The 13,813-nt window shown below is 53.5% G+C and overlaps 1 non-coding gene across 1 annotated transcript; it reads left to right on the top strand.

Annotated features, from left to right (window-relative positions):
- Window positions 1–10,225: 10,225 nt before the first annotated feature.
- On the top strand, window positions 10,226–10,344 carry LOC146822670 (5S ribosomal RNA). The gene has a single exon (XR_014962306.1). It is a non-coding gene; the product is annotated as a 5S ribosomal RNA (ribosomal RNA).
- Window positions 10,345–13,813: the final 3,469 nt, after the last annotated feature.

Below are 13,813 nucleotides of genomic sequence, written 5' to 3'. Positions count from 1 at the left end.
CCAGGAGGCGAACTGTCCCACGAAGGGTCTTTCTGTCGGCGGCGTCGAAGTCGAACTAGGACTCACCAAGCCATGGCAAGCGGAACCCACGAAGAACGGAGGACTTGCTTCTGGTGCAGACCAGGAAGGTCTGGGGTGCTTCTCTTTTGCAGGGAAGCGGGAGCCAGTCTGGAGGAGCCAAACCAGCAGTGAAGATTTCAGGGAGCGTCGTCACAGAGGCCACTAGCCAACGGGCAAGCAACCGGACAGACGCGGCAAGCAGGAAAATGCAGAAGGGCCCCACGCAGGACTCGTGGAGTGTGGGGGGCTGATCTTCGGTGCAGATGGTGCTTGGGGTTGGGGCTTCTCAATCCCCGGTGCACAACTTCGAGGGTGCCTCAGAAGCTGCGCTGGAAGATACTCGCCACTTTTCCCAGGTAGCCGGTCCCACGTCTCTCGTCGCCTCCACTGATCTCAGCTCGGCTGTGGATGTGGATCAGGGTCGGAGAAGTCTGGAAGTCAAGGCTCTGGTCGGGCTCTGCAGTCGGTCCCTCGTAGAACTTCAGCAAAGCAAAGGGTAGTCTCTTGATGGTGCCTGTTTGCACAGGGTAGCCACTCCTTGGCCACAAGGGAGATTCTTCAGTCTTCTTCTTTCGTCGAATGTCCAGGGTCCAGAGTTTCTGTTCAAGTTGCAGGTTCAGGATAATCTAATCTCCTGGGGCCCAGCTACCACTCTTATCCAAATCTGGGGGGCTGGGTTACCTGCTAGGTCACGCCTTATGGGTGGGACCTGGGAGGGGGGTGGTTACACCCCCTTCCCTTTGTCCAGTTTCGCGCCAGGACTGGGGCTGGAGTGCCCCAGCACCGGTTTGAACTGGACTATGCACGGGACACCTTGTGTGCCCCAGGCATGTCTCATTCTTTTCATCCCTCCCTGCCCCAATACACTAAGGCCTGTCTGGGGTGGTGCTCGCACCTCCCAAGGCAGGAAACCTATTGTCCAAGCCTCCCTTGCCGGGATCACTCCCAGCAGCAGGAGGTCAGACTCGTGTCTGTGGCAGCAGCATCCATTTTGTGATGCTGGAGCTCTGGTTAACTTTAACCGGGTAAGTAGGTTACAACATGTCTTCTCCCTCTAGAAGGGAGGGATAATATCCTCATCCCCAGAAATGGGATGGGGGTATTATTCCAAAGTGTTAGACACCTTACACGACATGTTTTGATAAAGCCAAACCATAGTTACCATAACCGTTTAAGATTATAAGGCACTTTAAGAGTATATGGTAGGCTATGTCATAGAACAGCTATAAGGACATGGTTCCGAAAGCTGCAGACAGGCTCAGCTCATGCTAGAGCACCATCTCAAATGTTACCAAGCACTCTGCCTCCAGGATTGTTAAGGCCTGCCATAGGAGTGGCTGATAGGTACACATGTGTCTATATGTAAGTTAGGTATAGGAATACTACACCTAAGCAAGGGGTGGTTACACGACCTTGCCCCAGCTGAGTGATCAGCCAGTTGTGTCATAATGGAAGGCCAGGCCAGGGGTGGCATAATACATGCTGCAGCCCCTGGTAGGCCTAGGGTACACCTATGCCCTGGGTACCTAAGGTACACTATACAGGGGCCAATAAGGTGACCCTATCCAAATGGGTTATGTACCTAAAGTACATAGTATCAATTTAGAGAGAGAACAGCAGGGCTGTGGGTCTGATTAGCAGGCCCACAGCCACATCTAAGTCGAAAACCAGTAAAGCAAAAGCAAAAAGTGGGGGTGAACATACAAAGCAGACCCTACTCTCCTACAGTAGTTTCGCTATGATTGGTCGCGGTGGCGCTCCCGGAGGGGGCCTGGGTCCCAAGGATCTATACGCTCTCTCCACCACCAACATCCCTGAGAACACGTCCCGACCAAGCAGCTCAACTAGTAGCGACTCCACAAAACACTCCATTCTTCCAGTTGACGTCGTCTCCGGCAGGCCTGTAATGCGCAAGTTGCAGCGACGAGTACGTGCCTCAAGGTCCTCTGTTTTATCCTGTAACACCTGCATAAGTCGCCCAAGTTTCTTGTGATCGGTATCCAACGTAGTTTGTGCTTCTTCAACTGCGGCAAGACGTTGGTCCGACTGATCTAGTCTCTCCGCATGCTTATCAATTTGCTCCCCCATTCGGTCCATTCAGTAAGAAAGAGCGTCTATCTTTGCGCCCAAGGAGGTGATACCGTTCTGCAATCCTCTCTCCATGGAAAGCAGCAAGCCCCGGATGTCCTGTTCTTCTTCCAGCAGGACAGAGGCGCCACTTTCAGCCCCTCGACAGGGACTTGGGGTTTGGGGCGTCTCTGCTCAAATGATAACTTCGATTGGGACTTATCAGACTTGCCCATCGTGGTTTCTGCCTCCGCGTGGCTTCACACACTACGTCCAGAAGGTGCCAACTAGGGCGTGCAGATAAGCAGAGCGTCTCACCTGACGCAGTCCTCTCTAGCCTCCAATCCTGGGGCGAGGCACAAGGTGTGGGTATAGCGTCGTCGTTAGTTCTCCCCTTAGAGAATGTCGCCGCCCGGCTTCCCTATGGGGGCTCACTGTTCCGCCACTCGCGCAGCGGGGCTCTTCCTGCGCCTCGCCTCCCACGTTAAGGGCAGTTGCACCGAGCAAGGGGGTCGCCACGATGATTACCGCCCACTCCACGCCTGCCACGGCCTGTAGTTCAGCGGCGCTGCGGCAATACTGCTCTCTCAGCGTCCCACGATTTCCAACTTTGGGCCTCGCTCCGGGCCCCTCTCGCCAGTACACCAGTCCCCCTCCTTCAGCCAGCACCCGCTCAATGCGTGCAGTAGCGGATCCAAGCTGCCCCAAAGGCGCCGACCCTCAGGTATTTCGCTGGCCCACCACGATCTCCTAACTCTTGCTCCAGTGGGCGCCTCCTAACTGCGTTTCAAGGCCGCTCCTGCCGTGTCCCAACAAGGTAGCCGGCGTCCGGCAGAACCTATCAGCAGGGCATCAACAGTCCGCAGCCCCAGGGAACACACTCAGTACCTCAAGTGTGTCGCATCCCGATTCCCGGTCACAGCGCGCGCAGCTCCAGCCGCCGCCCGCGAATCCGGCAATGGTGGCCGAGTCGCGTCCTCATCAGGCCCTTCTCGGCCAAGACTGGTGCAGTTGGGGAGGTGTTCGCAGTCCCTCCCGCCCCTCCCGCTCCACAGCGAGTCGAGGCGGCGCCCCCGCTGGTCCTTTCGCGCCGCACCTTCCTCGGTGCCCGAGCCTGGGCCACAACAGTGGGGGTTGAGGGGACGGGCCGCGGCACACTCAGGACCCGCCTGCGTACCCACTGGCGTCTGGGGATCAGCGGCCCAGCGCCGCACCCACCTCCGCCGGCCGTCTCTCAGTCTCTGCAAAGTCTCCCGGTTCAGGAGTCACAGCGTTGGGCAGCGCACCCAGCCCTGCGCACAGATCTTTTCTTGTGCTGCGGTTACAAGCAGTACAGGGCCGATAAATGTAGGATTAAGGTGCTGCGTGCCGGAGCCCGAGGCTCAAGCAGCCATCTTCTTTGCGAGCCAAGCTTCGTGCCGAAAATATAAACCACGCCACCAATAACGTTGCTGTAAAATCGAGACTGTCGCGGACACTGTGGCATGTGCATGTGTATGTGTGCAGATGCCATGCCCTCGTGTGCAGCTTTGATCGAAGCGAGTCTGCGGTCCGTGTTGGGAATCAGCCGATCCCCAACAGACGGAATCTTAGCATAAGGAACTTGTTCGGGAGATATATGATCAGAATATTTCGAAGGGAAGCCCTGCAAGTAAGCCGCTCCATCCTTCGGAACAACAATTGCTGCCAGAATTTAATTATCAATCTTAGTCATGGACCTTGTAACTGCTGCAACGGAACACGTGGCTAATGCAGTTTTGGCCGCTTCAGCAGCCAAAGAATTACCAAGAGCATGAGCTCCCACATGCTGATGGCCAAGAGTATGTATAACTTGTGTGAGGGGCAGACGTTGTTTAAGGTCTGCCACCCGAACCCAAAGCATTTTATGCTTAATTGCATTGCCTTTGGAGTCTCGATAGTCATTCTGAGACCAAAAGAATAAGTTGTCATTAAAAGACTGGACACAGTAGTAAGAATAGCACACAATAAGAGTATTCACATGAGGATCAGCAAACTCTAGAGCAAGAACAAGAGCACGTAGCTCCGCCAATTGCGCTGTACCGTTCCCAAGTGCCTGTGTATGCACTATAGTAACTTAAATTCTCCATTGACAATTGAACCAGCAACAATTGCGCAAGCTGCTGAATAAGCATGTTTGGACCCTATGGCCGGTTGAGCCGAGCCATCGGTATAAATGATACATTTGTATTCATGTAAAGGAAGCAACGACAACGGAGGAGGATTAACGTGTCCATACTGAAAAAAAAACTGTGTCTGAAGTGCAGGGTCAAAGATGAACGTGACATCAGATGATGTCAAAGATGTACCCCAGTGTATCCAATGGGGATGTAGTGCCTTAGAGTTGGGTACACTTGCCTCAATCATGGCCTCCAAACAGGAAAAGGCGTGACCATAAAAATGCGTTTACCTTGCGCCAGTGAGCTTTCTTTCAAAATCGCCATTTGGACCGCCGTCAAAAGTTTTGCAACATTGGAAAAAAGCATTTCAGCTGCAGTGTACAAATGTGATTTGTAAGTAATAGGTACTGTGTCACCCTCATTGAACGTCAAGTAAGTGAAACCCACCTTCCCTGGTACTATACGTATCACCAGGTTCGTGGTGTTATCACGCGTCAACAAGTAGTTAGTCGCAAGCATATCAGACTGCAAAGAATGTAGGATAGTGGTATGTTCTGGAAGCCAGCTGGCATAAGAATATGTTGGTTGTATCAACGCATTAAAGCGGTTTGATACGCTGGGCATAATCGGGAATGTATGTCCTCCCGAATTTGAAAAATCCCAGAAAAGACTGAAGTTTCTTCAGTGTAGAAAGTAGTTGCAATTGAGCACATTTCTCCAGGAAGTGGGGGGCTAACCTCTCACCCTCATTATTGAGCACATAGCCCAAAAAGTTTACTGCCAAATAAGTGATGTGTGATTTTGCAAAATTAAATTTATATCCATAGTCGGCAAACAACAAAATGATGCGGTCAACTCGTCAAACAAAATGTAGCATAAGTTCGTCGTCCGGCAGATAAATATCAACAACGTACGAGAATGCATATGGATCTATGTCGTGTAACAAAGACACAACACGTGGAGCAAATGCCCAGGGGCTGTTCTTATACCCCATAGGCAAACACATCATTTTTTTCAGATTTTCCCAGAATACCGCTCTAATTGGACCCTGTATATCACTTTCAATTTGGAAAATAATCTCATAGAGTCTATCCGGGGAGGCAACCCGGGTATCTGCTGTTTCTACTGTGATGAATGTATCAGTTGCTGTCGCCTCCAGACAGGGACGCAGTGCCTCCCACACTATGGTAACCTCCGCTGCGCTGTCAAGCAGAGTCACTGCCCATGTCAGTTTCAGGAGTCGCGTTCTCACCGTCTGAGGCATACCTCGCTGTTTAAGAGGCAACCTTTTTCTTCTGATACGGGAGTCTTGTTTGGCTTTAACGTCAACTATCGAGGTTGATCTCGTCACTGTTGATTAGTTGGACCTTTGCCACGATCCTGGCGCTCCCCTCCACCGACTTGAGAGTCCGATGTGTCCTGTAAAGAATGAGGAGATCGTTGATCAGGGACTTGAAATCTATTAGGAGTCCTAATTTTCGCGTGGTTGCGCAAATCATAAGTCCGCTCTGCAGAGTCAGGTGTTGCTGAATGTTAGACTTGGCATCTTTTGGCGTGTTTCCCCTGAGTTTTTGCTTTTCGACCTCCCGGTTTTGACTCTGTTTTTGCTGGTGTAATGATTTTGCGCACTTTTCTCACTGCTGACAATGCTGGCTCCACCTCCTATGGTGCGTCTGATGACCCTGGCCCACACTAACAAAGGAAGAAGGTGCACACTGGCAGAAGGCCCCCAGAACTGGTTTGAACTAGGTACAGGACCCTCTGCCTTCAGAGGACAAAGGATTTGCTAGTATAAATATTGGGGCCCAAACCCCAAGACTTTAGAACTCGCTGGAATCAAGGAACCTGCCAAGAAGAAGAGCTGCCAGGAGGAGTACTGCCCCTTTGCTGTGTTGTTGTTTTGTTGGGTTGGCCTGCACCTGCTGCTTCTGCCTTGGGCAGTGAAAGGACTGGACTGAACTTTCTCTACTTGTGCTGAGTATCCAAGGGCCTGAAATCGAGCTGGCCTCCTGTTCAGAAGTCTCAGGGACTGCAAAGACTTCACCAACCTCTGGGTACCACTCCTGGAACCGCTGTTTCAGTTGCCACAGAGAAGGGAACTGCGACCGACTCTGTCACAGACTCCGTCGCTGGCCCTGTGTCCTGAAGGCACCGCAGACCACACCGTCCGCATCTTGCACCGCAACCCTGGTCTCGCCGCCCCCGACGACTGATGCCGCTGCTTGCACCGTGACCTGTGGACACCGCAGCCCGCACTGCCTCACTTCACTCTGCCGACCGGGTCTCACCGACGCGGTCGCCGCTGGTTCAACACCCGTGACTGCCTCGTCCCGCACAACCGTCCAGGTTGACCAACGCCAATTCCCGCCAACCGACTCTGTCGCCTGCATCGCAACCCGCCAGCACCGCATCAAGCACCGTCTCACCCTGCACCGTAAGCCTTGGTCTCACCGAGGCCGTCTGGACGATCGTCACCGAGCTGCTGCTGCACCGCATCAAGAAGGCACCGCACCCTGCACTGCTTCCACTTTGCACTGCAACCGCGACGGACGCCACGACCGGTTCGCAACTCCGTTTAAGCCGCAAAAAGAAAGGTACTGTGACCGAGTCTGTTCACGCTGTTGCTGGCCCTTACCGACACAGTCAGCTGGAACTGCGAGACTCTGTTGTTTTCAGCATCGCGGTAGTCTCGGACCGAGCTACCGACTCGTACGAACTGTGTTTTCAAGTTATTTTTTCAGTTTAAAGACATCTTGCGAACTATCTATTTTTAAAGTACTGTATTGTGGCTTTTTAATCGTTTTTGGTCTTGTCTTAAGTATATAAAAATATTGGATATTTTTCTAAACTGGTGTGGTGTCTTTTTGTAGTGCTTACACTGTATTACTGTTGGTTATGTGCAAATGCTTTACATACTGCCTCTAAGATAAGCTTGACTGCTCGTGCCAAGCTACCAAGGGGGTGAGCAGGGGTTATTTTAGGAGTGTAACTCCCTTATCCTGACTAGGAAGAAGGATCCCTATTTGGACAAAGGTGCAAGCCCTTGCCAACTAGAGACCCCCATTTCTAACAGTGAACCAGCGCACGAACCTTGCTTCTGCTGTTGCTGCTCCTGTTTTTTATTTTTCCAGTTCTTTTCAGGAAAGAACGGGCACCCGTCTTTATCAGACTGGGCTTTTTGTTGAGTTTGAGTTTGCGTCTGCGTTTGAGTAAAAGGCTTAACTCGCAAGACTATTGCAGCCTATGGTTTTATACGCCTTAGCAATAATCTTCGGCAATTTGCGTGGCTTCTCTGCGTTTGCTACAGCCTCCAACTGGTTAGCCACTTGTAAGCCTACGGCATCACCCTTGGCATCAGCAAGGATCATATCAGCAATCACGTCGAACACCCCCACCAGTCTCATCCCTAATTCCAGAGCCGCTTCGGCCCTGTGCTCATCCTGAACACGTTTTATCACGGAAAGTACGGTCATGGAAGGAGTGGTGACACATTTCGAATATACTGCTGCAAACACCTTACCCCAGGTGTTACAATCAGCTAATTCGGGAATTAAGTCTTTAGGCAAACTTATAGTTAAGATCCTGTGTTTGTCTAGAGGAGTGGTATTTGGAAAAACAGCCTCGATTTGTCAATTTTTTCAGCAAGCCAATAAGGGAACTCATCCTTATTCTGTTGACGCTTGCCCATCACTGAATGGACCATAAGAGAACTAATGGTAACATCACCCGGTCCAGCTGGTTGCGCAGCAACACCAGGTGGTTCCACCTGAAAGTTCAGCGACATGAACTGTATAACAGCCCTATGCACACGTATCAAGGAAGTATGTAATACGCGGAGTTCTGCAATCGTTGCAGTTGTTAGATAATGTGGGTGTGGGATATACCCAACCAAAACGGACCGGTGTTATTGGGTGAGGAAGGACACCATTAAACCATATTTGGTATTGCCAAGCTGTGAGCGGAACTTCAAAAGTGCTATATGGTCTATATACCCGCGGAGTCGCCGTGGCAGTATACTCGTGAAACAAATTGTCAGTTCCATCGACTGCCAGAAAGGTGATCCAAGAATAAAATACCTCAAAGCTGAAAGCTGGATCCGCCTCTGCAACAAAGATAAGCGCAACACCTGCATAAGGTACTCTGTATTGTTGTAAATAAGCCCTGCAAAAAGAACTATTGATGGACAGAATGCAGAACAATGTCATACATTCACCCCAGTACGGAGATCTGGGCCTAAATCCATCGTTTGTTTTGCTCACCATGCCATTCCAGTTTGGACCCAGCCATATGCAAATCAGTCTTGACCCTGTGCCCAATGGGAACAGTCCAGCCCAAACTGCCAGGCCAGGTCCTCCCTGGACTGGAAACAAGCATCCTAGGACCGGTTTCGGGGCTTCACCCCTCTTCAGACAGGATAGCTTGATTCAACACTCCGTCCATCATCCCCTTTGGTTTTGCTTTGTTCGCCCTAAGTTGGCAGGGTATGCCCAGACGTGGGTCCCTTGCTCACTTTGCCACTGGATTCAAGCTAGCCTGGCTGATGACGGCTGATTAGCCAGAAACCGGTCCCAGGATGCTTGTTTCCGGTCCAGGGAAGACATGGCTTGGCAGTTCGGGCTGGACTGTTCCCATGAGGCACAGGGTTAGACTGATTTGCCGCTGACCACTAGAGCGGTTGGCGCCCTAGTGTCGCGTGGGCACCGGTCACCCCTCCCCGCCCCCCCCCTTCCTAGGGGGCAGGGACTCCGGCCGGTGTCCCCCTCCTCTTTCCTGCCCGGAAGTGACGCGAGGGGCGTTACTTCCGGGGCTCCTTTGGGCGAAGGGGGAGGCTATATAGCCTTCCCCCACCATGCTGGCCACCTCTTGTTCGCCTCGCACGCCACATTCGGAGGGTCGCTCGTCGTAGTTTCGTCGTTGTCTCCTCAAAGAACGGTGAGTGCCGCTTGCTATTCCGCCCTGGCCCCGTCCCTGGGCAGTACCAGGTCGTATGGGGCCCCGTGGCATGGATTGCTACGGGCGGGGGGGCGCGAGCATTGCACGTGGCCCTAGGTGGTGTTGCTTTTTGGGCCACCCTGAGGTCGGGAACGCCGTGGGGGAGTTCCGTCTGGCGGCCTGGGACATGGTAGCACAGGCTTGGTTCGGCGTCGGCTGACCAGGTGCGTGGCGTGGGGCGCGCAGTTCGAAGCCGGGGGCGGTGCGGGCGCTCTGCGGGCAATACGGGGTTTTGCCTGTAAGGGGATGTTACCTGCGCGCCGTGGGCTCAGTGTGATGAAGGCCGATGTCCGGTCAGAGAGCTCCCCCCGCCCCCACTCCCCACCCGAACACGGATCAGGTCCGAGTGCCAAGGCGGCTCCAGGCCATCGTAGCAGTGCGTCGGGACCCCAACCCCCCCTCCCCCGTCTAAGTCACGGTGCTAGGAACCTGCAATGGCTCAGTGCGTTAAGCGCTCCTTGCTGGAATGCGGAGTGGGGGCTGATCGGGAGTTCGAGTCCTGGCACGTCCCAAAGACTGTTCGTCTTGAAGGAGGAAGAGGTTGCGGTCCTTCGGCTTTGACTGCCGACTTTGGTGCAGGGAACCAGGGTGCGAGCCTCGGGTCATTTGGTCCTCTCTGTGTTTACCCGAGTGCGAGTGTGGCGCGGTGCTCATGTTGAGCGCTCCGGTCCTTTCGGATCGAGATAGCGCTGTATAGGTGTGCAGGGCATTTGCGGTCGGGTTTGTTGCCGCTGCGGGGGCCTTCGGTTCTGGTTCGCACCATTTGAAGGATGCAACAATGAAAGGAGTCTTGCTGTGGTGGGTTGCGGGGCTCATTTCATCCCTCCATTTTCGTGGTCACCCCCTTTTCGAATGCTAATTCAGGCACGGTGCTCATGCTGGCGCTCCAGTGCCTCCGGGTCGAGACCGCACTGTATAAATGTGCGGGACATTTGCGGTCTGCCTGAGTTCGCTTCGGAGCTTTCGGTTCGCACGGCCATGCCACTCTGAATGCGCCCGATCTCGTCCGATCTCGGAAGCTAAGCAGGGTCGGGCCTGGTTAGTACTTGGATGGGAGACCGCCTGGGAATACCAGGTGCTGTAGGCATTTCTAATACCGGCGGTTCGAGTCGCGCTATATAAATATGCAACAATAAAAAATAAATAAAATAAAATCTTGCTGTGTCGAGTCGCACGGGTCAATTCATCCCCCGTGTTTACTTAATCTCCCCCATTTGAAATGTGAAGGCAAACACGGTGCTCACGTTAAGCGCGCCACTACCTTCGGTTCGAGCTTGCGCCATATAAATATGAAGAAAAAAAAAACATTTCTTGCTGTGCTGAGTCGCACGATAGGAACCTGTGGGGGGGGTTGCTGTTGGCAAGGCTAGGGTGGCGGTTTCCGCATAACAAGCGCGGGCCACATGAGGTGAAGGGGCGGGCATATCTGGTGCACGCAGAGGACTGAGTGCATTTCCCCTCCCCTCCATCCCCCCGTTTGCCTATGATTGGGGGGCTAATTGCTCTCATGCCTAAAACGGCCCGCTTGCGTAAGGCGCTGGAATAACTTCGCTTGAGAGTGTGCTTATTTATTGGTTTTAGCCAAGAGGGCTAAGAGGTGCGGGGGGCGCGTCGCAGCAGCGCGATCCGCAGAGCAGGAGTGGGCGGACCTGGTGGGTAGAAGACTTCCGCTTGGCCAGGGTGCAGTGCAGCCCCGATGTAAACTCCCCCCACGAGCACCCGGATGCACAATGGATGGTCGGTGGGTGACCATGCCGCGGTGTGTTGTTCTCCCCTTTTTGTCTTGCAGATGCTGTGGTACTACATGTTTAGATGGGCAGTACCAGGGTGTAAGTGGTGTGGCCTAAACCTGCCGGTCCTTAGGGGCGCCAGGGTGCCATGTAGGGCGTGGCTGGCTTACACCAGCCGCGTTTCTAGGGATTGTACACCGCTTAAGCCAGGGGGAGAGGTTGACACTGGTCACGCTAGGAGGCTGGGTGCAGCACTCCCCTTCCTTGCCTCACACTTGTTTTTGTCTTTGCAGCAGGTCGGTGAGGGAAGAGTAGAGATACGGACGTGGAGTTCAAAGGGACACTTGCACGCTGCAGTGCCGCTAGAACGCCTGTCCGAACAGCACGACGGTCGCCCGTGTCCCTCGTTTTCTTAAGTAAGTACGGCTTAGCCACAGGGGGCCAGAGCTGGTTCCCCGGACAAGGGCTTGGGCCAAGAGTACTCTAAGCATGTGCGCTAAACTCTTTTCCTTATCCTTCCAGATTGGGAGGCACACGCACGAAATTCGATGGATAGTCAGGGATCCCCACCGCTTTTTACGATGAGGTCCCAAGTCGAGGAAACCCAGACTGGCATCTCTGAGGATGCATGGATCGCAGCTTTTCTCGAACTAGCCAAGACCAAGGGATTGGCTTGGGCCACCGAACTTTTGAAAAACAATAACCCCGAGGACTCAGGAATCGCCAGCGAGGTCCCGCTCGTAGAGCAGGAGCACATTGACGAAGCAGGCCCCTCCAGGTCCAAGAGGATACGTCTCCCCACGGTCAAAGTCTTTCCGGCGGAGTAACTGACAGCGAGGGGCAGGGCCGTGGCCCCCTCTTGGGCCGCCACCCCCCTCCAGGTGTCCCCGGCTTTGGGAGCTGGACCATCACTCGCACAGGCCAGCTGCCCGCCCCCGGTGGCTTTCGCTACATTGGAAGACCTCGGTAAGCTCTCTGACTCTTTGAGGAGCTTCATGTCTGAGGTCAGAGCGGGATTAGCGCTGGCTAGACTGCCCATTGGTGCCCGGCCCATCGTTCCCACCCTCCCCGGGGGGGGCCCGGCGCCAGCAGCATTCACGCAAGTTTGAGGGGGGCAGGCAGCCCGTCCAGCACACCCCTGGCTCAGGTGGGGGGACTGGCGCTCGCAATCCCCTTGCCCATGGGAGGACAGCCTCCAGTTGTGGGGGTCCCCCCACCGACGACCTATCCCGCAGCCGACCCAGCCTTACCCACGGCAGTGAACGCACCCAACTCACCCATTGTGGTCCCACCGGCGGTGCCACCAGCAGTGTTAGCCCTCGCAGTAGTGCCTAAGCCCTTGGTCACTACGGCACCGCTACTATCCGGCCGCTGCTCTTTGGTGTGGGAAGTGCCCCTGGCTGCCAAAGAGGGTATCTAGCGGAGGGAGTTTATTGACATTTTCACCCTACTCATGCACGGGGCCGAGGGGGTCGACACTAGGAAGATGGGCGCCAAGGAGGACGATAAGAAAGTGCGCTTTCAAACCTGGCCCGAGAAGAACATTGTCACATGGGGGCAAGCCTTCGCCATCTTGGCGGCGGTAATAATGGAAAGTTTCCCGGACCAAGGGCCAGGGCTATTTCAGTATGCAAGTATTATCACAGAAGAGGCCGCAAATAGTGGGGGCATGGGCTGGTACCGTTATGACTGTGACTTTAGGAAAACGAGGGAAATCTGCCCGGAATTAGAGTGGGACCAACTAGAGGTTAGGGGGCCGATTCACAGAACTAACTTAAGACAAAATCCTAAACTTACTACTTTTGGTATTCACAGAAGTTAGGATTTTGTCTTAAGTTTGTCTTAAGATAAACTTAAGACAGACTTAAGACAGACTTAAGACAAACTTAAGACAGACTTAAGACAGACTTAAGACAAACTTAAGACAAAATCCTAACTTAAGTCTGTCTTAAGTCTGTCTTAAGTCTGTCTTAAGATTGTCTTAAGTCTGTCTTAAGTTTGTCTTAAGTCTGTTTCTGTCTTAAGTCTGTCTTAAGTTTGTCTTAAGACAAACTTAAGACAAAATCCTAACTTCTGTGAATACCAAAAGTAGTAAGTTTAGGATTTTGTCTTAAGTTAGTTCTGTGAATCGGGCCCTCTGTTTTTGGTCATGCATATGGGTAAGTGCGCAGTGGAAGGGACAGCTAAGCCAAGCACCTCTAATAGTGACAAGAGCAAAGAGACAAAGCAAGAAGGGAGGGGACAGACAAGGAAACCCTTTCGGGGGGGCCGGGGGGGGCGTAAGCCGGGCAATAGATCACAGTCCAACGGCACCTGCAGACTCCTGTTCATGGAGCAAAGCATGCAGGTTCACCCACAACTGCAGAAAGTGTGGGCCCCCCACCCTGCCTCCTCCTGTTCCAAGCGAGACAGCTCGGGCCAACCACCGGCAAGACAGGACAAGTAAGCGCTGCCCTGTCCAAGTCCCCCCCACACTACCCCACTACCCAGTACCCTTTTGCCTCCCAACAGTAACACAGGCCTCCTCGCGCCCCACGAGTTGGACCTGGCCCCTCCCACCCCGGGAAAGGGTCCCTCCCCCATTAGCATTGCCAACCTCCTTCCCCTGATCCATGGGTACCCCAACAGCAAAGATGGCACCCTCATTGCGGAAGGCTTTGTGGAAGGTTTTCGCATCCCATACCTAGGCCCCCTAGTGAGCAGGGATGAGGAGAACCTCAAATCAGCGAGGAACCACCCTGAAATAGTGATGGCTAAACTAAAGAAGGAACTGGCCCTGGGTAGGGTGGCAGGCCCGTTCGGCACCCCTCCCTTGCCGCATTTCGT

This window comes from Triturus cristatus, chromosome 5_2, assembly GCF_964204655.1.
Source record: "Triturus cristatus chromosome 5_2, aTriCri1.1, whole genome shotgun sequence".
Taxonomy (NCBI): Eukaryota; Metazoa; Chordata; class Amphibia; order Caudata; family Salamandridae; genus Triturus; species Triturus cristatus.
This window is presented reverse-complemented; position numbering and strand designations above follow the sequence as displayed.